Here is a 20,828-nt window from a genome sequence, read left to right as displayed (position 1 = left end):
TATTTTACAGTATATTTTCAAAATTAGTGTAGCTGCATATTTAACAGGCATTCCAGGTAAGAGAATAGATGTCATTATTCCAATGTACAGTTAAGTAGTACTGAATTATACAGTAGTACTGTATAATATGTACAGTTTGTACATATTATAGTTCTACCTTGGGCTAAATTACAGAATGAGCAAGTTCAGTGAAATGCTTTGTTCTGATTTAGAGTTTGCACTAGGTGGCAGTGTTGTCAAAGAATAGTTGTAATTTTTTATTTTCTGAATATCTGGAGATTAAGCTATACAGATATAAAAAAAATGTATATAATCTTAACTGGGTTAGGATAAAGAACTTGGAATTAAATATGTTTATACAAAAAATCAATTTTATAAATTAAGAGTATTTTTAGTTATAAAGCAATTTTTACATTAAATTTTAATTAAAAATATTGAGGTGTCAACTACAAAATAATAAAAAATGCAACAGAATTTAAAATGAAAGCTGTTTAAACTAGGGTTAATATTTAATTCTTTCCTTTCTTGAATAGTTTTAAACAATTTGCATTTCACTGATACTTGTCATTGGTTGTTCTGTAAATGTATTTTTCAAAGCAAATATTTAGGAGCTGGCTTATCCGTATCAGTATTGATACATTTTACTTTTAGATAACACAATCTTAAATTTTTTGTTTGTGGGGTCAGTATGGAAATAATAATAAAATTATACAGAAGTTTAAAATGTTTATGTCAAATATTTGGCTTCTTAACTGATTCATGATTAATTTTATGTGCTCTTTAATTTGTAAACTCAAAAGCTGTACATGAACCAAGTGCATATTAATTCTCCCCATGTACTATCAGAAAATAGCATGCCTTAGCTTAAAAGTTGATCAACAATCACAGTCAAGATCCAAGAAGGACTAGCAGCTGCTTTAAGATCTGTCACTTGCTGATTTCGTGCTATTTCTTATTGCTTCTTGTTTTTCTGTGTAGTTTCTATTCACATGAAAATTTTGGTTATTAGCTTTTCAAAAGTGAAACTTCTGTGCTAATAAGCAGCAAAATTTCATTTTTTCCTCTTAATGGTAGGTTTTATTGAAAATGTTTAGTTTGTCTAAATAGATCTTCAACTTAAAGTTGGAATCCTAATCTTTTGCCTTTAAATATCATACGCTTTAAAATGGTCTCATACCTTTTTTCAAACCAAGAGTTAGTATGTTTGTTTTACCAGTGTGATCTTTACAACCAATAAAAAACTAAACAACTTCTGCTGTAACTTCTTGCTGTAAGCAGGTTATAGCAGATGGAATTGGGCCCATTCATTTTTGGCTTTCCTCACTATCTAGTACAAGAGAATAGCACAGGGGGGTGGGGGAAGCAAATTTCCAGTTCTGCAAATGACAGTTTTTTTAGTTGCTCCCTTAAAAGTTGAAATTTCTCTTTTTAATCAAATTTTTCACACATCCAGTGAGGACTTTTTGAGGCAAAGTTAGTGGAAGGTTTGGAGGTTTTAATTATAGCATCTTCATTTCAGTACGTATGTGAATTGTTTATATTCATTTGAGATGTTCTGCATCCTACAACAACACAGAAGTCTTAGAGTTTTCTTACTTGGTACAGCAGGAACAACCAGGAGTATTACTTGTGTCCCCATATGGATCCAGTGTGCAGAGTAGGAAATATTCATTGTGTCCAAGGGCAATTACAGCAGAATGGAGGGATACAAAGAAACTTTGTAAAGCTTCCTGAAAGTGCATTCTGCAAAGGTTCTGAGAGTCTATTCAGTCCTGGTTTGTGTAAGAGTAGTATTTCATTTTAGGCTTCCCACAGAAAATAGTCAGAAATACAACATAATGCTCTCCATAAAAATATGCCTTGGTACAGGACACAAATGAATTTATGCACAGAGCATTGGGCAAGAATTATCAGCACCAATTTAATTTAAATGAGGTCATTTTACATTGAAGAGGATAAGGGCTGTTCATATCACAATCAATGAGGAAGTAGATATTGTTGTTATGGATTACAAGCCAAAATTAACCAATGTTTTTTCCTCTACCAAAATAATTCAGTAATTGCTTCTTGAAGTCAATTCAGTTCTCCTGGCCATTTTTCATTTTCTAGACATTCTATCTTGCTTTTGCTTTCTTGTGAAATAGCTTTTCATAAAGAGAATTGATTAGATCTACTTGTATTTTTGAGCTATGATGTTATCTAAGGTAAAATGGAACAAAGCCCTTTATCTTGCATACTTTTGCATATTTTGCTTTTATTTCTGGTAGTACATCCCTGAATATTTGGAAAAACATCTAAGATAACTTCTCAGAGTATATAATAGCTGAAAATTACCAAATAGGTAACTAATCAGTAACTTCAGTTCTGTTTACATTTTCACTCTAATGCACTAAAATTAGGTCATCCCAGGTTTGGTTTTAATGTTATTCTTTATATTTGGCAAATATTTTCAGATAGTTGTATGGTTAGGATTTACTTCTGACTATAGTGCTCTTGCAAGCAGAGATTTCTAGGAAAGGTGTTCATGAGTATATGGAGGCACATCATGTATCTTACACATAATCTGTATTTCATTTATTAGACATTTCTTATCTCTTTGCTGGATCTAAGAAAACCATTTGAATTTTCTTAAGAGTGTCACAGATTCATAGAACTAATTTAGTTATAAATGTGTAAGAATTTGGAAGGAAGGTTAACAAACCTAAAATTTTTCAATCTGTTGTAAAGATAAATAGCATTGCAAATTGTTGTCCAAAGAGTAAGAACTTCTCATCTGAAGTTAAAATAAGTGCAGTAGTGTGCATACTGAATAAATTGAGTAGTGTGTTAAGTGCCATCATAGACCCATATAATATTGGGTCTCATAGACCCGATATTATATGGGTCTATGAGAAACACACAAACCACTGATGTACATAACATAGTTCCAGCTGGAGGGAGCCAAAGGAATGTAGTTTTCTGCAATTAAGAGAGGCAAAAAGTGCCCTTTCTTGGAATGTAAGAATTTGGAGAGATTTGTTTTCTTTTGTCTTGCTTTCCTGGCTGCCTTACATGAATAGAATAGGGAGTATCTAATGTTCTTTATGTAAACTTGAAGAGTAAGAGGCAATTTACCTGCAAAATTTCTTTGTCCCTGTTGTGTTGAAAGCATGCTTTATGACTTTCTTTTTCAGATGATAATTTAATATTTAAACTGCCCTTTATTTGTAAATTGACAGCTGTGGTAAAATTTCAGTTGCAAGATTGGAAAGATGCCTGATTTTGTTATCTATTTACTTGATTAGTATTATGGCCTATATGTGTCACAGCCTTTCTGGACGCCAAATATCCACATCCTGATTATAGTTTAACTCTGTTACTGCATTATGTTAGGTTCCCTTGATGTAGCAATTTGATAAAGAGGAATTTGATTCTATAGTTCTGTGATTCAATTCTGTGAATACTGTCAACTTAACAGGTTTTTTTTCAAATGGAAAGCACTCTTAATCACTTCTACAAGCTCAGATTGTATTAATGTTTAAGAAGTTTTTCATTCCACATTTGACAACTCTTGACAGAATAAGAATTACTCGTTTTTGCTAGATCAGCTGTATTGTGTTCCAGCTTTCCTTGCTGTTGCAGGGACTGCTCATAGGAACATTTTGCATCTAGTTTTAACACTACTATTTAAGACCAATAGAATACTCTCCATTTAAAAAGTGAGCAGGTGGGTGAATTTCTACAGAAAAAGGTCTGGTTTAAAATGTGTGTTGTTCTCCTCTGTTCTCTAAGAGGCCTTATTATGAAGAAGAACAAAGGTAAGTGGAGCCATTTTTATTTTACAGTATGCAAGAAATACAGTGCATATTCTTGTACTGTCAGTACAAGATGTTATATGTCAGTAAGTAGATTAATTTTTAATTTTTTTTAAAAAGCACAATGTTGGGAAAATGAAAGTTTGTGCTGATTCTGTTAAACCACCTTCCATTGCATTCATATTACTCTGAAATTCCACAAGTGTTGTGCTTGTTCTACTTTTGGATAAACGGATAGAGTTATTGCTAAAATTTTACCTGAAATAATTGAGAAGTCCACAGCAGACATTAACTAGCTCAGTGTGGGGAGTGACTTTGGAGGGTTATATTTCTATCCTGTTCTTTTACACCTTCATGACCAAAGTCTGTATTGCAGTGAGATTTCTTGTTGTCTGGTTGAAAGTTTAAAAAAAGTCCTTTCTATCTCATAGATAATAGTGCAAACTGATTCAGGACAAAATTGGAGTGTATCACACATCTGATTTTGGAGAGTGTCTTTGCTTTATTCATCCCTTAGGCGGTACTGAGATTTGGGAAACTTGAACAGTTGTGTACAAAAATATCGAAATGTTTGAATAATTATTTTATACTTTGTTGAAAGGTGGAATCATTAAGTAGTGAATATTCAGAAGGGAGATGATTGTAAAAGTTACGTTTCTCTCAGAGTTGATTGTGTATGTAGATTTTCTCGAATTTTGTTTCTGGAATATAAGCAAATATATTCTGATGTGTTTCCCTATTTTTATCATTTCTTGAATTCTAAAATTAAAAGAGAGGATGTCATCAGCCTCTGCTTCTGTCCTATTGATTTAACCTGAAAATGACTGCATTTCGCTGTCCTCTTGCATCAGAGGAAGGTATATAAAATTGCACAGCTGAATCCATTCTGACCACAGGAGGTGTCATCTTTGGAATGATCCTGCTGTACTTTGATGCAGAGGGAAGCATTTACTTTTACCAAAAAAAACTGAACTATATGAAAAAGGGTCTTAAAAGCTTATTTTTTAATTTATTTTTTTTTCTCATGAGAACTACATAGAATTATGGTATACCTCTCTATCTGGTCAGTTAGAAGATCTTTAGAGCTTCGCAGTGACAGGAATGAGCAAATATAAACTGTAGACTCTGGGTTTATCTCATTCTCATTACTGGTGTAAATAAATTTCCCCTCCTCTTTCAGTGTGTAATGAAGATAACCAAGACACATCTTGCCAGCACAGAATATCTGTTAGTCTTCTGTAACATCATATGTCTTACACAGCATTCATATATAATCTGTATATCCCCACATGTTTATTGTCCAAGTGGGTTTGTAGTAAAACCTTTTGATCCTGTGACTTCATGGTTGCCCATACTTAAAGGATTATTTTTGTATTGTTAGAACATCTTTTTTAGCAGTGGTCAATTTGTAGCTGTGGGGTTTTTTTTAAGGCAATTTTATATCCTTACTGTTGTATTTGAACCTGACTGGTTTTGATCCTGCATCCTTTTCTAGGTATATTATACATCTGATACACTTTGTTTTCCTGGATCTGCCTATTGGTTAGAAAGTGTAGTAATCTATTGATCTCATTGTACTGAATTGTATTGATCTCAGTACTCTGTTGATTTTCTGTAGGTTTGGGAAGATGGTGATAAGAGGTAATAAATAAGTCCCATTTTCTCATTTTCTGTTATTGGTTACTGGACTAATCTGGCAGAAATTCATGAGCTGAAATGGGAACTTAATGTGATGCACAGCATGGTGACATAGTTAGCACTTTAGCACTGACTATGGCAGCTTGAGAGAGCCTGCTGTTAAGCAAAAAGGAAGGAGAAAACATTACTTTTAACCAAATAGCTGACTATTTTTTTTCAACTCTGAGCATAGCTGTGAAAAAAAATAAAAGTATTCTTACTTCAAGTAGTACTTTCTAATTAAAATTGTGAAGAGACTGATGTGCTTGATTCCTTCTAATTTTAATTGATGCAGAAAAAATATTTTAGAAAAACTAGTAGTGTTTTACCTATATTATGTCAATTGACCTAATTTAATCTTATTTTCATTTTTGGAGGTATATTGATAATACAGCTTTGTGATTTCTTAGGAGGCTTTCTTAATCAAATTTATTCTATTCTGAATGAGTTATTTCTTTACAGTAATTTAAAGTAGAAAACTTACCTTACTTCTATGAAGAGCTTATAGTAATAGGTTCCAGCTTGGCACTTACACTGTTTTTAAGACATAGAGTATTTAAGAAGACAAATTGTTGTGAATTATTGGAAACTAGTTTTATGGAAGAAATTTTGGTTATAACAAGGGAAAGACTATTGAGAGGGAAGGGGGAGTCAGGACTTCAGATGAGATGAAGTTTATCAGGAAGATAAAGTGAATTCCTAAATATTTTATCTAGAACAGTTTACTAATTTCTAAACTTCCTTGCTTTTTGATCTTAGTTTTTTTATTTGTGTAGCATGTCCCTAAGAATTTGCAGACCAGGAAGTAGCTGTGTTTAAGGCTTTGTAAAATTGATTCACGATAAATTTGTACTTTTTTAATTTACTTTAAATTTGTACTTAGTATATAATCTGTTAATAACTTTCACAAAGTATTCTTGTGGCCCTGTGAACATAATATTCTATATTCCCTTGTGCCTTTCACATGTCTTAGATTGCATGCTATATAGTAGAGGGAATGTGTTGTATCAACCAACAGTTTCTTTAACTTCTGTTCTCTCAGCACGTTATTTGTAAACAGTATTTGAAGCTTCATAACTTAACTTATCTATGAAAATGTGTTAGTGTATCAAAGAAGTAAATATGAATACATGAAAGACAAAACAGTTTTCCTTCTTCCAAACTCTTTCCTTTCCATCTCTTTCTTTACACACTTACTTAGAAATTGGTTTCATGTACTTACTGGTAGGAACATCGTTTAGTACTCCAGGAACAAATTTGTGCTGTGTTTACATCAAGCAGTTGCAGCTGAAGCTTGTTAGTGATTGCCTCCCCAATTAAAAAAAATTCTTCACTGTGGTACATGAACTCCTATTGTTTGGAGATAAATAATCAGCTCATCCCCTCTTTAGGGAAGAACAAAGAACATAATAGTACATCTGGTTCATGTGTTAAGACAGCAAAGATTAATTAAGCAAGTACTGCACAACCTCTCTTGATAACATATATATCTAAAAACAGCCTGTATATTATAAGTTTTTTAATCACTTTGCTTTAACCATTTAGTGTCTGCAGAAAGTCTATTTCAGAACCACCAGCTATTCATGGAAATAAGATAGGACACAATACTGAGATAAAGCAAATTAGAGCATTAGGATAGAATTCATTAGTTCTCTCTCAAATCTCTTGTTTTAAGCTGATATGCCTAGAAAGATATGATTAAATACTAAAAAGAACCTTTCAAGCCCCCAGGTGACATCATTAATACTCTTTATAAATTCTATCTTTCTTAGAGGTAATTTGGCTGTTTTCTCTCACCATTTGGAGTATGACCTGTTTGGGACGAAGAACCATCTCCTTACTGAGCATTTATGTAGAATCTGGTTAATTGGAAGACTATTTCAAAACTACAACTAACTCTTGAGATAAAATAGCTGCATTGCATGCCCTGTTTCTTCACATCCCCGGTAACTAGAACTAAAGCCTAATTCCAGCTGAAAGGCTACTAAATATCAGTTTTATCTGCTGTACTTTTTGCTCTTATTGCCTTTAAGCCAAAACAGCTTTACTAGCTCTTTGGTGTTCACATCAGTGAGTTGTAGGGAGGCAGATATCTTGTCAAGATCTTCATTTGACAATCCTTTGCTTATTTAATATCTTTTACTTCACTGCACATACAGTAATGGATGCAATTGCAATTTCAGTAGTGGCAAGGAACATGGTTCAGAATCACTGGTTGAAGGCTTGGCTATAATGTTGCATTCTTTTTATTGATGTGCTTCTTTCACTGGTTGTTATATGGTCCCATGTCCTCCTGTCACTGCCTAATGCACTCTTACATCTCCTTACCTACAGTTTGTTCTCCTTAGGTATTTACACCTCACCTGTCACTTCAATACAAATTATTTTGCTGTATCACATGTGAAGTAAATTTGTAGCATTATATCTGTACCATTCTATCTGTAGCTTCCATTTCCTGATGAGGTTGAAAAGTATTGAGACTGTGCCCATGAACAATGTTAGAGCATAAGGTAGCAAAATGGTACATTAAAGAATATGTTGGATCCCTTTGGCGAATGCTTGTACTGTTTCTGCCCTGCCAGCTGCAGTCAGTTCTAGCTACTGACTTTGTGCTTGACACCCCTCCTCCCCTAAAGACCCTTTGCTGCTGGCTGTGTTCATTTGATAGCAGATAGTGGGGCTTGCCACAGTATCTTGGACAAAAGAAGCAGCTGCATTGAAAAAAAGGATTTCAGAATATGAAGCTTATTCACAAAATAATGCCTCTTGGTAGATGAGGAATAGTTAGGAATTTACATAATCTCTCGTCTCCATCTATGGAAATGAAAACTGGAAAATATTAGGGGGGAGCAATGTGGACAATTGATAGCACGGTGTGAGTAAATCTCATTTATGGAAAGTTTACCGTTAGTAAACGTTGTAAATATTGTTAATTTAAAATATGGAGAATGACAAAACAAGGTGAGACAAATCCTACAGTAGTTTAGACTTGGAAAAGCTGCTATAATGATGACGATGATGACAATGATGATTGTTATGGCTGAAAATGGTGCTGTGTATCTGAAGTCGCATAGGTGCTGCAAAAAGTTTCCGTCCTTACTGCTGTATGATTTAATTTTTCACATTAGGTGGAGGAGGGTGGAATATACTAGAAATAATGTGATTATTTTAGGCAAGATTGGGTCTACCTATGTATGTGTCTGAACAGTAAGAGTATATATGAGGTAGTCAGTGTGCTTTTCTAGTCAATGGAGAAAAACAGACATGCACATCTAAACCCACTCTGTTAATGAAAAGTTTTAAAATCTGTACTAGGTTTCAATGAACTGTGTCCTGATGCACTGACTCCTCCATCCTCTAGAAATGGAATTAAGACAGCCTCAGATGCAAACACTTACATTATATCTATGTAGAGCTATTCTATCCTGAAGGACTAAGAAGTGTTTTCTCAGTAGTTATTCTGGGTTTTTTACAAATCAAATGGAAAAAGCCACCATCAAATATCCCTGCTTGGATGTCATATTCCTTGTCAAAATGTTTGCAGACTAGGGGCAGTGATTGATTTGTCCACCTTCCACTCATTCTTCCTGCAAAGCTGTCACTCTGCAGTGAGTATTTGGGAAGAGCCTGCCCAGGGTTGCATTGCATGGCTGACAAGCTGGTGTTGGCCTTCTCATCCTTTTTGTGCTGGATTGCTTTTGACTTATTCCTAAGGACAAGGTGCTGAAACTCATCTCCTTCTGATAGAAGCTTATTTTGCAGAATTCTGTTTTGATGACCTGTCATTTTACATCCTTGAACTTGCAGTCTGAACCCTACAGCTTTGAACTGTATTTCAGTTACAGCAACTATAGACTAGCTCATTGTCTTGTGTAAAATGCTCTGAAAGTGATGTTTTTCAGTGTGAGAATGCTGAATATGTCAAGAAGGGATCTTCTACCTTTTTGTGAAGTATGAAATAAAAAGAGGTTAGGTGTAACCTCTGCAAGTGCAAGTCATAGAAGATTTACCAAAAAAATGAAAGACTCATAAGTAATTTAAATTTCAGGAAGTGTTTCAGGGGTAAAATTTACTGAGATTCAGTGTGGATTTTTGGGCATAGTTTAACTGAAACTAAAATTGAAATGTTTGAAGACAGATCTAGTTCAGATGAGCAAATGCTCCTCTGTAGGTTTCTCTAACATGTGATGGTACAACTTTAACTTCATTCAGATCAACATTCATTACACTGCTGTTACCCATGTAGAGAAAGGCGTTTAAATAAAGAAAACAAACATGAACAAAAACTCAAAACCAAACCCCAGATAAACAGACAAAAATCTCAGTTTCAAAAATCATGTACTTTCAAGCTCTTTTTAGCTTTCTAATTAGTATTTATTTATGAATGTGATTAAATTTATGTATGTTGTCTTTTCTAACAGGACCTGATTCTAGTCCCCATAGCAATTCTCATAGACTATTGAGAGATACCTTTCTATGTGCATGTTTTTACATACCTTTTTTTTCTGCCCGCTCATCTTCCATAAATGTTTCCTGAAATAGAATACAAATGAACTGTGGGAGCTTTGTCATCCTATTGTGATCATTGTAAAACGTTCCACTATGAGAAATAGAATATACAGGCAATATATCTGTGTCTTCTGAAAAAGTTTTGAATTCAGACTCTGTTTAGTAGTCAGTTGAAAAAAACATAGGAGATGTGGTAGCTGGGATATTTTTTGAAAGGCATAGCTAGAAAATATGAAGAACCAGGTTTGTCTATTTTAATAATTGAAGAATGCTGGATGTGTTGTTGACCATCTGTGACCTACATAAAATGAACTGGTGGGTGTCCCATGTTCTAGATCTCTGCGCAAGAAATATGAAAGACGTCAGAAGAGAAAGTAATGAATTATATACAAAAAAACACCCCCTGGTGTAGTAGATACAGACAGTAAACAGATTGACTCAAGAGATTACCACACAGACATGAGAAGAAAACTGAAGATTGTTGTTATGAAATGATCTTTTTCAGCCTTTTTTATTTATTACTAGCATATGGCCTAGGAAGACTTTTTGCAACAGATATCTTCTAGTGTGGAATGGCCTCTAATGGATGTATGACACTGATGGTGTAGAGAAAAGCTTTTTAATAATTGGTGTGACTGTAGTGCTTGTGAAAGATGCTAGACTGACAGTCTAGAAGACTGGAAGCCTGAAGTAATCTGTTCTGATTCACTGAACAGGTATAGCAGAGGCATCAATAGCACAAAATCTCTGTATTGCTTTTTAATTATATCTTGAAAAATCTACCTTTTGTTTTGAGCTGGCTGCCTCTTAGTTCATAGTGGCAGAGAATTGCTGTTCATCCTAGTACTTAGCTCTTACAAATGTGCTTTTGGCATAGAGAAGCTTTCTGTTTAGATTAACAGCTTCTGTCATAAAATGTGATGGGCTTCCAGTAGAAGTAGTGAAGGGGGAAGGATGGCTAATGGGGGAGCACATGGTGACTGGAGCTGTTGCACAGTGGGCTGGTCTGCTGGTCATCACATCCTCAGCCTGCCTCTTTCCTTCCCTCCTGGACAAATCACTGAGCCCTCACTGGTTTTAACCTTGTAGTAGGCATTTTGTGGGACTAGCCTGTGGAATGCTGTTTGACCAGTTGATTTAACATGTTTTCCATGCAGCTGTATCCAGAACCGGACCATCTCTTGATGACTGGGAGAAATGAAAAGGTGGAGATTTGACATGGCAGAATCTCTGCAGCAGTAAAGAAATCTACTTTTATCCATGATTAGATAAACATTCAAACCATTGTCATCTTCTCCTCTCCCATATCAAAAATAGCCCAAATTTTAATTCTACTCAGCATCTGGAATTCCTTAGACTGAACCAGACTCCAGTGCAATTTGTGGTCTCCATCTGGCTCAGGTGAAGCTTTTGTGACTTTACATTTTGCTGGGACACACGGGATAGCTCAGTGTGTTGGAGTGGTGAGGAAGAAAGCAAACAGGATAGGGAGTCATCAGTGTGACAGGAGATGAAAAGTAATGCTTGAAGTCCTCATGTAATTTTCTTGTATTTATGTAGATACTAAAAAAGACAAATGCAAAGAAAAAAGGTTAATTACCTGTACTCCAAAACCCAAAGGTATTTCAGACTGATTGCCCAAAATAGATAGTGCTTAAAACCTGGAAAAAGACCCAAACATAAAAATGAGTAATGTCAACAATTTATTAGGCACTTATATTGTATTTTAATAGCAGAAATGCTGGTCTCTAGTACAGCTAATTTCATTTTTTTCTGTGATAGTTTGACATGAACAGAGAAGAAATTTCTGATGTTTTATTAAAACAAACAAAAAAAACCCCCACAAACAGAAAAACCTACACACATCAGTGAAAAGTCAATATAAAGTGGTAAATGCAAGCTGGCATGCATAAGTGGATATGACCTGGAAAAAAGCTGTTCATAGAAAGGAAAATAATTGCAAAGCAGTAACACTTAAAAGAAGATGTAGGCATGAAGACTGGCAAAAATTAAAGGCTAGAAGGGAATGACTTGTGAAGAAAGATTAAAGGAAATGAACACATGTAATTATTTCTTATAGCTATCTGTGTGCTTGGTGATGTTCAGATGAAGAGAGATGATCCCTACACTAATTTGGCTAAATAACTACCAGGGGATGATGAAAATGTCTGAAGGTATTTATAGTCTTCAAGTGCCAAGAAAGGATTCATTTAGAAGAGTTCAAAAAAGGTCTAAGTAGGAGTAATGAAATAAGATGAGCTTTTTTAGCTTTGAATACTATAAAAAACCAAAAACCCTTCTTTTGGAGATGGTAAAGCGTGTGATAATCTTGCCTGAAGTTTTAGTGCAATGCCCCACTGCTTGAGCTATTGCAAATGACAGTAGACAAAGCATTCAGATATAAACTTAAAAGAAGGGAAAAGAGTTTTGCATTGGTGGAGGAGAGTGAGGATGACTTAATAGATATTTTCTGTCTTTAATTTCGATGGTCTCACATGGTATAAATTAACAAAATAAGACTCATGATATACTACTGAAACATAATTTATGTAAATTTGCTTTAGAATAGGCATTAACCTTGATCCTTACTTCAATTCTGCATTAAGCCTTGCCTTTGATACAATAATCTTAATTAAAACTGAATATTTCATGATTTAACTCCCTCTGCCTCATGAGCAGAACAATACTCTTATCTGTGTTACCTATAAAAGTGCAATCCATATAGACTATCTATTGCATCAGATGATAGGTTTGCTTAAGGTCATTTTCATATGAATAAAAATACTGACAAAGAGCAGTTTAATTTGTTTAAAAATTATTAACTCTTATTTTACAACCAAATGTTAAAAAGCTAGTTAAATTATTTTTTCATGCATGTTGAATTAGGAAATGTTGACCTAATAAATACTGTATTCTTAAAAAAAACCAAAAAACCAACCTGCATGAATGAGGAAAAATGTAAGTATTGGCAGATGTGATGTGTGTCAAATGTGTCATCATGTAACTGTCAATCACTGTCATCTTCATAATACTTCTAACTGGATTAGGTGAGGTAGTAAGAGAAAAGCTGTTCATTTTGATGTTAAATCCTATGTTCTAAAAGGAACAGGCAAGAATTTGAAATGGGCATGAAAGTTTGCCTGTTTTTTTTTCTTTTTGGAGGACTTTCTGTTGTTGATGTTGGGGGTTTTGTTGTTTTTTTGTTTTATGATTATTTGTTTTGTCATGATGTTAGAACAAATGAAGGCTGTTCTGGATAAGTACTGGAACTTGGCCTCCTCTCCAAACACATGACCATGTGCACACATGCAAGACACATCCTTAGTCTGGGGGTACTTTGTAGTTGCAGTCACTGACACAGGACAGGCATCTTCAGGTTGCTCACTGCTTATAAATGGAGACATTTGTAAAATGACATTTTCCAGCTTGAAAAGATATGCAGGTGTTGTCTTAGTTATTTTGTAATAATCTACAGTAGAAGTTCGGGGAAGGAGGATGTAATATCAAGTGACAACACTTGATGAATTATATATATATGTGTGTGTGTGTGTGTGTGTGTATATATATAAAACTTAGTCTTAAAATGTAGAAGGCAAGCAAACCTTTGAGTATCCATCTGTATTGAAAAAGGCTAGCTTTTTCTGAAATTCTTTCATTCTTTGTTGAATTTAAAGTGTCAGACTAAATACTTCGGATGAAAAAGCAGCTGTGATAAATCTTGATATCTGGACTGCTTCTTTACTGAGTAGCTGACTTTAGTGATAATTCCATATGTGTCACTGGAATCTTTGGTGATGCCAGGTATTTAGTGGACCCAGTGTAAGCCATCAGTCTTTTTCTTCCTTGGTTAAATAATATTTGCTAGTCACTTTCATCAGCATTTGAGATCTTTTTCTCTTATTGTTCTAAGTTTGTTTTTTTTTTGTTGGCTCTAAATATCAAGTTGCAGCTGCGGTACATTGGACATCCACAAACCTTACATATATACTGATGCCTTTACTTCCCCTTCAGAGCACAATAAACATAGCAGTGTGCATTTATGATGAACAAATGTCATATAAATTAATTGATAGTGTATTTTTGGACACAGCAGCCTTCATTACCTTATTTGATTCAACACTTGCAGAGAACCCAGGGAGCAAATTTGTGAAGTTTAATACATTTATTTGCTGCAAGAAAAAATAGAAAGTAAATATTTGATAATATAATTTTTACGTTTGTAGTCCCCCCCATTAGATCTTTACAGGAGAATGTAACACCTGATCACACTGAAAAAAATGAAACTCTTTGCTTTTGGAACACCATTTCCCTGCTTTTTTGCCTGTGTCATCCATGGCATTCTCAAGTGCAGCTTTTGATGGCCACAAAGAGCACGGGAGCTGTGGGTTCTGTGTGGGTCCCTAGCACCAGAGGATGTTGTGTGGCTGGTTCCAGGGAGCCCAAAGGGTTAAATGCAGTTCAGCTTTTCCTCAGCTTTCTGGGAACCTGGCAGTGGCTTTCTTTCAGTTGCTTTGTAACAGGAGGAACAATACCTGAATTCAGCCTTGGGTTGTGTTGGAGAGGGGGAAGGATTCAGGTTATAGTGTCAGAGGCAGCAGTTGCTCTTGGGCAGTACCAGCAAGTGCTTCACCCTCTGGCTGAAAAAAGGGGAATGTTAACAAGGCAAGTCTCAGATAAGACCATATGTATGTAGGGTTTTGTTGTTATTTAATCCATTTCTCTCTGCTTGTGGTTTTCTTTTTAGCTAAATTAATCATGCTGTTTTGAATAGGCTGCATTCTGCCACTGGGAACTGTAACTCAGGCTCTGGCTGGTGATGAGCCAGCCTAAAAAGAGGGGGACACAGTTTTTTTGTGGCTTGCACTCAGGCAAGAGTTCAAGAGTCTTGTCACTTGGAAGAAAATAAGCATTTAGAAACTAAAAGTAGAACCCCAAGCCTAGATAATGATAATGAAAAATAACCTCTGAAAATTCTTACAGTAAGATATCATTCTATTAGTCAACTGAATGGAAATGATGTTTCTGAATTAGTGTTTAACAGTTTATTTGTGAAGGAGGTGAACATGTTTATGGCTGCTGACTGTATGTCATCCGTGATTTCTTCAATGAGCTACTGTTACTAAGGACCACCAAGATGGTTTGGTCAGAGGAGGCTGCATGGGAATCTCATGATTGTTTCAATTTTCCAGATTTTCTAATTTCTTTTAGAGAAGGATTTGGGTTGCATTCCAAGAAGCAAGACCAAAAAAATATCCCACCAAGAAACCAACTTGCCATAAGGATAAACAGGTTGGTGTTTGGTTTCTGAGTTACACATTTCTCCACATACAAACATTGTTTTGTCTGGAGCAGGAAAATGCAGCAGTAGTAGTTGAGGCACTGTTAAGGCTGCCCCTCCCAGGTGCTCAATATGTTTGAATGTGATGATCCTTAGGACCTAACCAAGGCCCAGGCACAGGGTGTGGAGCATCTTAGGCTGAGAAGTGGGGAAGCAGGAGGAGCAGGAGGCTTGTAGAGGACAAGGGGATATAATGAGCCACAGCCAGGAGCTGCTGCTCTACTCCAAGGCAATAGGCACAAACTGAAACACAGGAGGAGCATCAGGAAATGCTTTCTTACTGTGGGGGTGATGAGTGCTGGCACAGGTTGCTCAGAATGGTGGTGAAATCTCCATCCTCAGAGATGCTCAAAACCTATCTGGACATGGTTCTGGGCAGCCTGGCTGAGATGGCCCTGCTTGAGCAGGATGTGGGACCAGGTGGCCTCCAGAGATCCCTGCCACCTCAACCATGCTGTGATTCTGAGTTGTGAGGAGCATGGAAAAGCTGAGGTTGTAAGGGACATGAACAGAGGGTATTTAAGATTTTTGCATTGGGAAAGACTTCTATTCAGCCTTTCTCCCCAAAAAAATTCATATTTTAGTATAGTAAAGATTAAAGATTTTATCACATATGTTTAATTAAGCTAAACATTTTTACAGTACTGAACTTTCATACACTGAAATACACAGCTTTTTAATAAAACAAGATTCAAGGAAGGCTCTGAGGAGGACTTCTGGCCAGAGAGGCTCTTATGTCAGGTACTATCTCAATCGATAATCTATAATTTTTTGGAACATGCTGTTGCTTTTAAGAACTTGTTTCAAGTCCAGTTATAAGGCTTTCAGAACACACCATTACAGAAAAACACTGCTTTAGCAATGTTTGGGAGAAGCATTTAGCAATGTTTCTGTTTTTAAAGGCTTTAGTAGTAACTTTATCATGCATTTCAGGCAAAAAGTGTGATTTCAGGATATTCAAATTAATAATGATAACTGCAATTATCATTATTAATTTGAAACACAACAAGCTTTAGCTCTCATGCTAGTAAAAAAATTTTATTTTATCATGCATTTCAGGCAAAAAGTGTGATTTCAGGATACAGTACTGCAATTATCATTATTAATTTGAAACACAACAAGCTTTAAATAAAATTTTTTAACTAGCATGAGAGCTAATGGTTCCTGTGAGCAACTAGCTAACCAGTTCATATACAGGAAGAATGAAGAGCAGCATGAGGGCTTATATTGGCTGAATTTGTCCTGATAGTTTAGTGGCTTGTTTAATACTTTATATGTCCAGCTAATTCCAAAATGGTCACTTTTTCTTCTTTAACAAAAACAAACAAAAAATTTCTCCACTGCATCTGTATGATTTATACTTGAACTGGAAAAAAAAAGGTTTCCCATTCAAAAAGTACTGGCAAATACAAAATCTAAATTATTGTAAGAGCAAAAAATTTCTCCACTGCATCTATATGATTTATACTTGAACTGGAAAAAAAAAAGGTTTCCCATTCAAAAACTACTGGCAAATGCAAAATCTAAATTATTGTAAAAAGAGGCATTATTTATATCACTTCTGCAGATGTAAGACTCTTGGGATTTAACTGTTCAACTGCTGTGTGGGAAACGTACATCTCTAGCAGTATTTGGTTTAGGAACTGAAATCTTGGTAGTGATTATTGAGGACTTTAGGGGAAGGGAGAAGGCACCTAAGAGCAACCTTCTTAACATTGAATTGTAGGTTTTACCAGTTCAGCTACTGGAATTATATTTATCTATTTTTATGTATTATGGTTTTTTGTTAGAGCTTCATAGGAAGGTATTAAATCTACTCAGTAGAATAGGTGTGTGTGTCTTTATGAAGGACATACCATTGAAGCCTATGTTTCAGAAAGAATTCTCTGCCAAGATAAGTTCTATCTGGATGATTTGGAAAGTTCCAGTTCCATGAAGAACGCAGCTTAGTGACTTGAGATTTTGCACAGCATGTATTACGTGTGTGCATTAATGTGTATACACATAAATTGTTTCTAGTACCTGAAAATATCTTCTAAGAGCTAGCCAAAATTAGCTGCACTTTTCGTTGCTGAAATTGGTTGAGTGTAGTTTTGTTCCTATACTTAAATTCTCTAAGTTGTTTAGGACTGTAAATAAAAAAAAAACAAACAGAGAAAGGTGGTGACAAGATCATCTTTCTAAACGGCACTTCTAAGTCACTTCTTTAAAGTGATCTTTTAAAAACATGGATTTTATGCATCCCAAATGTATCCTCCAACTGTGAACACTAGATTAAATTCATTCTTTAACATTTCATATGAGAGAGGCAGATGCACTGCAAATGAAGTAAAAAGATCAAAACTGAAGGTAAAATAAGAATAATTTATCCAACTAATACGTACATGTGATTAGTTTTATCTCATAGGCTGCAGGATAATGCTGTTATTTTTTTTTGTAAAATAAGAATTTTGTGGAAATCCTTGCCTGCTTTCCTAAGAATGTGTTTTTCTTAACAGAATCACATAAATGTTTGTTGATATCTCTAAGTATCTACATATTTTATTTCTGAGAAAACTAAGTTTTGTATAATACATATTCACTCCTTGAAAAACCTCCCCCACTGCTTCTAAAATGTCAAAGCTGAGCACAGGGATTTAGCCATACAAGTTCTATTGAGATTAATTGGATTTGTATGGCTAAATCCATGCACTTCTTTGGAAAATATTGCTGTCCCTTGTATATAAAATATAAATATATGTTTACAAATACAATATCACAAGAAATATTTGGACAGAACAGTAAAATCAGGTTTAATTTATGTTCAGAGATGAATAAGTTTTGGTTTTCTATAAACTAAGGGTTCCTGTTTAAGTATACTGAGTGAATACTAAGCATGTGCTGTGCTTGCCTAAGGGCTTCATTTTTTTTAAATGCGTGAAGCATTTACATAGGAGTCTTCTGTACTTCACTCAGGAGGGGGAAGAGCATTTCTGATTCATTAATCCCTTTTTCTTTTTCTAAGTAAGTGGGTCCTTCACATCATGCACTCAAGAGGTGTAAAATATACAAAGAAGTGGGAGGGACAGGCAGAATGATGCCTGGGTTGCTATAAGGTATAAATTCAAAATCTGTTTCTCTTTGCGAGAAGAAAAATAGCGAGGGGAAAAAAGGGCAGCACTAAATCTACTGCATGTGCTTGCATGATATGCAGGTTTGGGATAATTATTTTCTCTCTTGTTCAATAAAGTGAGTTGTTACCATGGTAACATTTATATTGCACAGTTTCTCTGTTATAAAATAAATGAGAACAGTTTTAGAGTCAGAAAAGTCTTTGTATGGAACCTTTTTATTTTCTGTATTTTTAAGTGCAGAATTGTATCTTAAAATTTTCTTGAGATGACAAAGTTTTGGTGCACTTTCCAGAAAAAATTAGTCAGCTTTTAAGAGTATGTAGTGCTTTTGCAGGACAAAGATGTGCAAGATCTGGTTGTAAAATTGAACTCAGCCATCAGGCAGATGCAGACTGCCTGGCAGCTCAGAGGAATGGTCTGTATGTCCTGATCCAATAACCAGCTCCTGACAGTGACACCCTGCCTGTATTGATGTGCCACCTTGGATAAGATGTGCTGAGAACCTCCTAAAAAGTGGGTCTGAGTCTCCAGTGGCAGAGGGGCAGGTGCCCAGGGTGAGTGTTCAGAACCAGAGCATACCCTACATAATATTTTGGTCTCTGCTGCTTGTGCTCCTCTTACTGAGGAATAGCAGACTGCTATCACCACTTTCTGACCAGCTGGTTCTTTGATAGGGTGGTTTTTCAACATTTGCTGTCTGCAGTGCAGATTCTGAAGTGGACATTTTAAAATATCCTTGAGCAATACTCTTCTTTGTGAAGAGATGCCAGAAGATAACCACAGGAGCTATTTGATAGAAGAGTTGATTGGAATGACAGGTAGCTTTTCATCAGGCCCTAATGGTGTCTTTGCCAATCATAACTGCTTCTCTTTGTTCAGTTTTGTTTTTCTCCTGCATTTTCTCACTACAGTAGGCATTTTAGTATGAGGTGACTTTTTAATCTGTTGAGATCAAAAGACTTCATTGCTTTCTTGATTCTGTCCTGTTTTTTCACACCTTTCTGTTGATCTCTTGTATGGATTTTTCAGTTTAGTGATCAGTATAGTATTTTTGAGGGATTAAGCCATTTTAAAATGATTTAATTTTAATATTCAAAAAGTCCAGATTTATAATTACTGAGTATTATTGAAAAGTCTTGACACAATGATTATTCACAAAATAGAGTGGCTATCACAACTATCAACTCCAAAAAGAAACAAGTTCGTTAAACATAGAAACGATTGTTCCTTGACTACACTGTAATCCACTGAAACTAACATAGGATACCTCCTGGAGGTTCTTTTATGCTTTTCAAATCATTGATTCATTAAACTTGGAAAAGACCTCCAAGTTCATCAAGTCCAAGCTTTAACTGAACACCACCATTACTACTAAACCACAGCACTAAGTGCCATGTCCAGTCATTTCTTGAACACTTCCAGGGCTGGTAACTCAAACACCTCCCTGGCCAGCCTGTGCCAATGGCTGACCACCTTTTCAGTGAAGAAATTATTCTTGATATCCAACCTGAACCTTCCCCCTGGTGCAGTGTGATGCCATTTCCTTTTGTCCTCTCCCTGGCTGCCTGGGAGAAGAGATCAATCCTCACATGACTTCACACTCCTTTCTGGCAGCTGTAGAGAGTGAAAAGGTCTCCACTGAGACTCAGCAGCCAGGAAGGTGGCTGCACTCTCCTACACATCAGCCTGCAGGGAATGCTGTACAAACTGCCCTGCCACATCCTGTCTGTTCTGTTTGCCCATCCTTTTCACTGTGCTCTCTAGAGCTCTTCAAATCTCCCTCAGGTGCTCTGCCATAACCCTCCCCACGTCAGCTTCCCTCACAAGAGCTGCCAGGTCCTGCTGGATCTCTCTGCTCTCTCTTGGGTTTCCCTGACTCTGGGAAGTCCCTGCTGAATGCCTTTTTTGCTCCAGAAGTTGCTGTAGCCACCAGCCATGTAGGTGCTGTCACCACATGCCTTCCCCACTCCTGAATGCCATGGAAATTGCCTTGTGCAGCATGTCACTATTTTACACTCTACCCCATAAATGATTTGCAAATATGTAGGAGCAGTATAGTCAATGTTTGCTAACTGCACAAATTTTAACACTCTGTGCATATAGCAAGATCTTTTTAGGACTCTTAGGAGTGGTTTTGTCTTTGACTATTTCTGTCTATCTAATAGACAGAATTATCCTTGAATGCTGTAAAGGTAGGAGAAATATTAACTGACTGCATACTGTTACTAAGTCTCTAGCAGTTATTCCCTTCCCACATATCCTTTGTCTAATCCATTGACCAGCCTTGTGGCAGCACACTGGTTCACTAGTTCATTGGTTGCCTTCGTTGGCTTTTTACCCAACACATGTGCCTGCCAGACAGGAATGTCAGAATGTCAGAAACTGGTTTTTTTCCAG

The 20,828-nt window shown here is 35.8% G+C and overlaps 1 protein-coding gene across 2 annotated transcripts in view; it reads left to right on the top strand.

Moving 5' to 3' along the window:
- ORC5 (origin recognition complex subunit 5) overlaps positions 1-20,828 on the top strand; it is a 61,748-nt gene that overhangs the window by 26,463 nt on the left and 14,457 nt on the right. The gene's annotated exons all lie outside the window — the stretch shown is intronic.

Source organism: Passer montanus, unplaced genomic scaffold (assembly GCF_014805655.1).
Source record: "Passer montanus isolate IOZ18808 unplaced genomic scaffold, ASM1480565v1 scaffold50, whole genome shotgun sequence".
In the NCBI taxonomy this organism is placed as follows: Eukaryota; Metazoa; Chordata; class Aves; order Passeriformes; family Passeridae; genus Passer; species Passer montanus.
The sequence above is the reverse complement of the archived record's forward strand: the minus strand, read 5'-3'. Positions and strand labels throughout refer to the sequence as shown.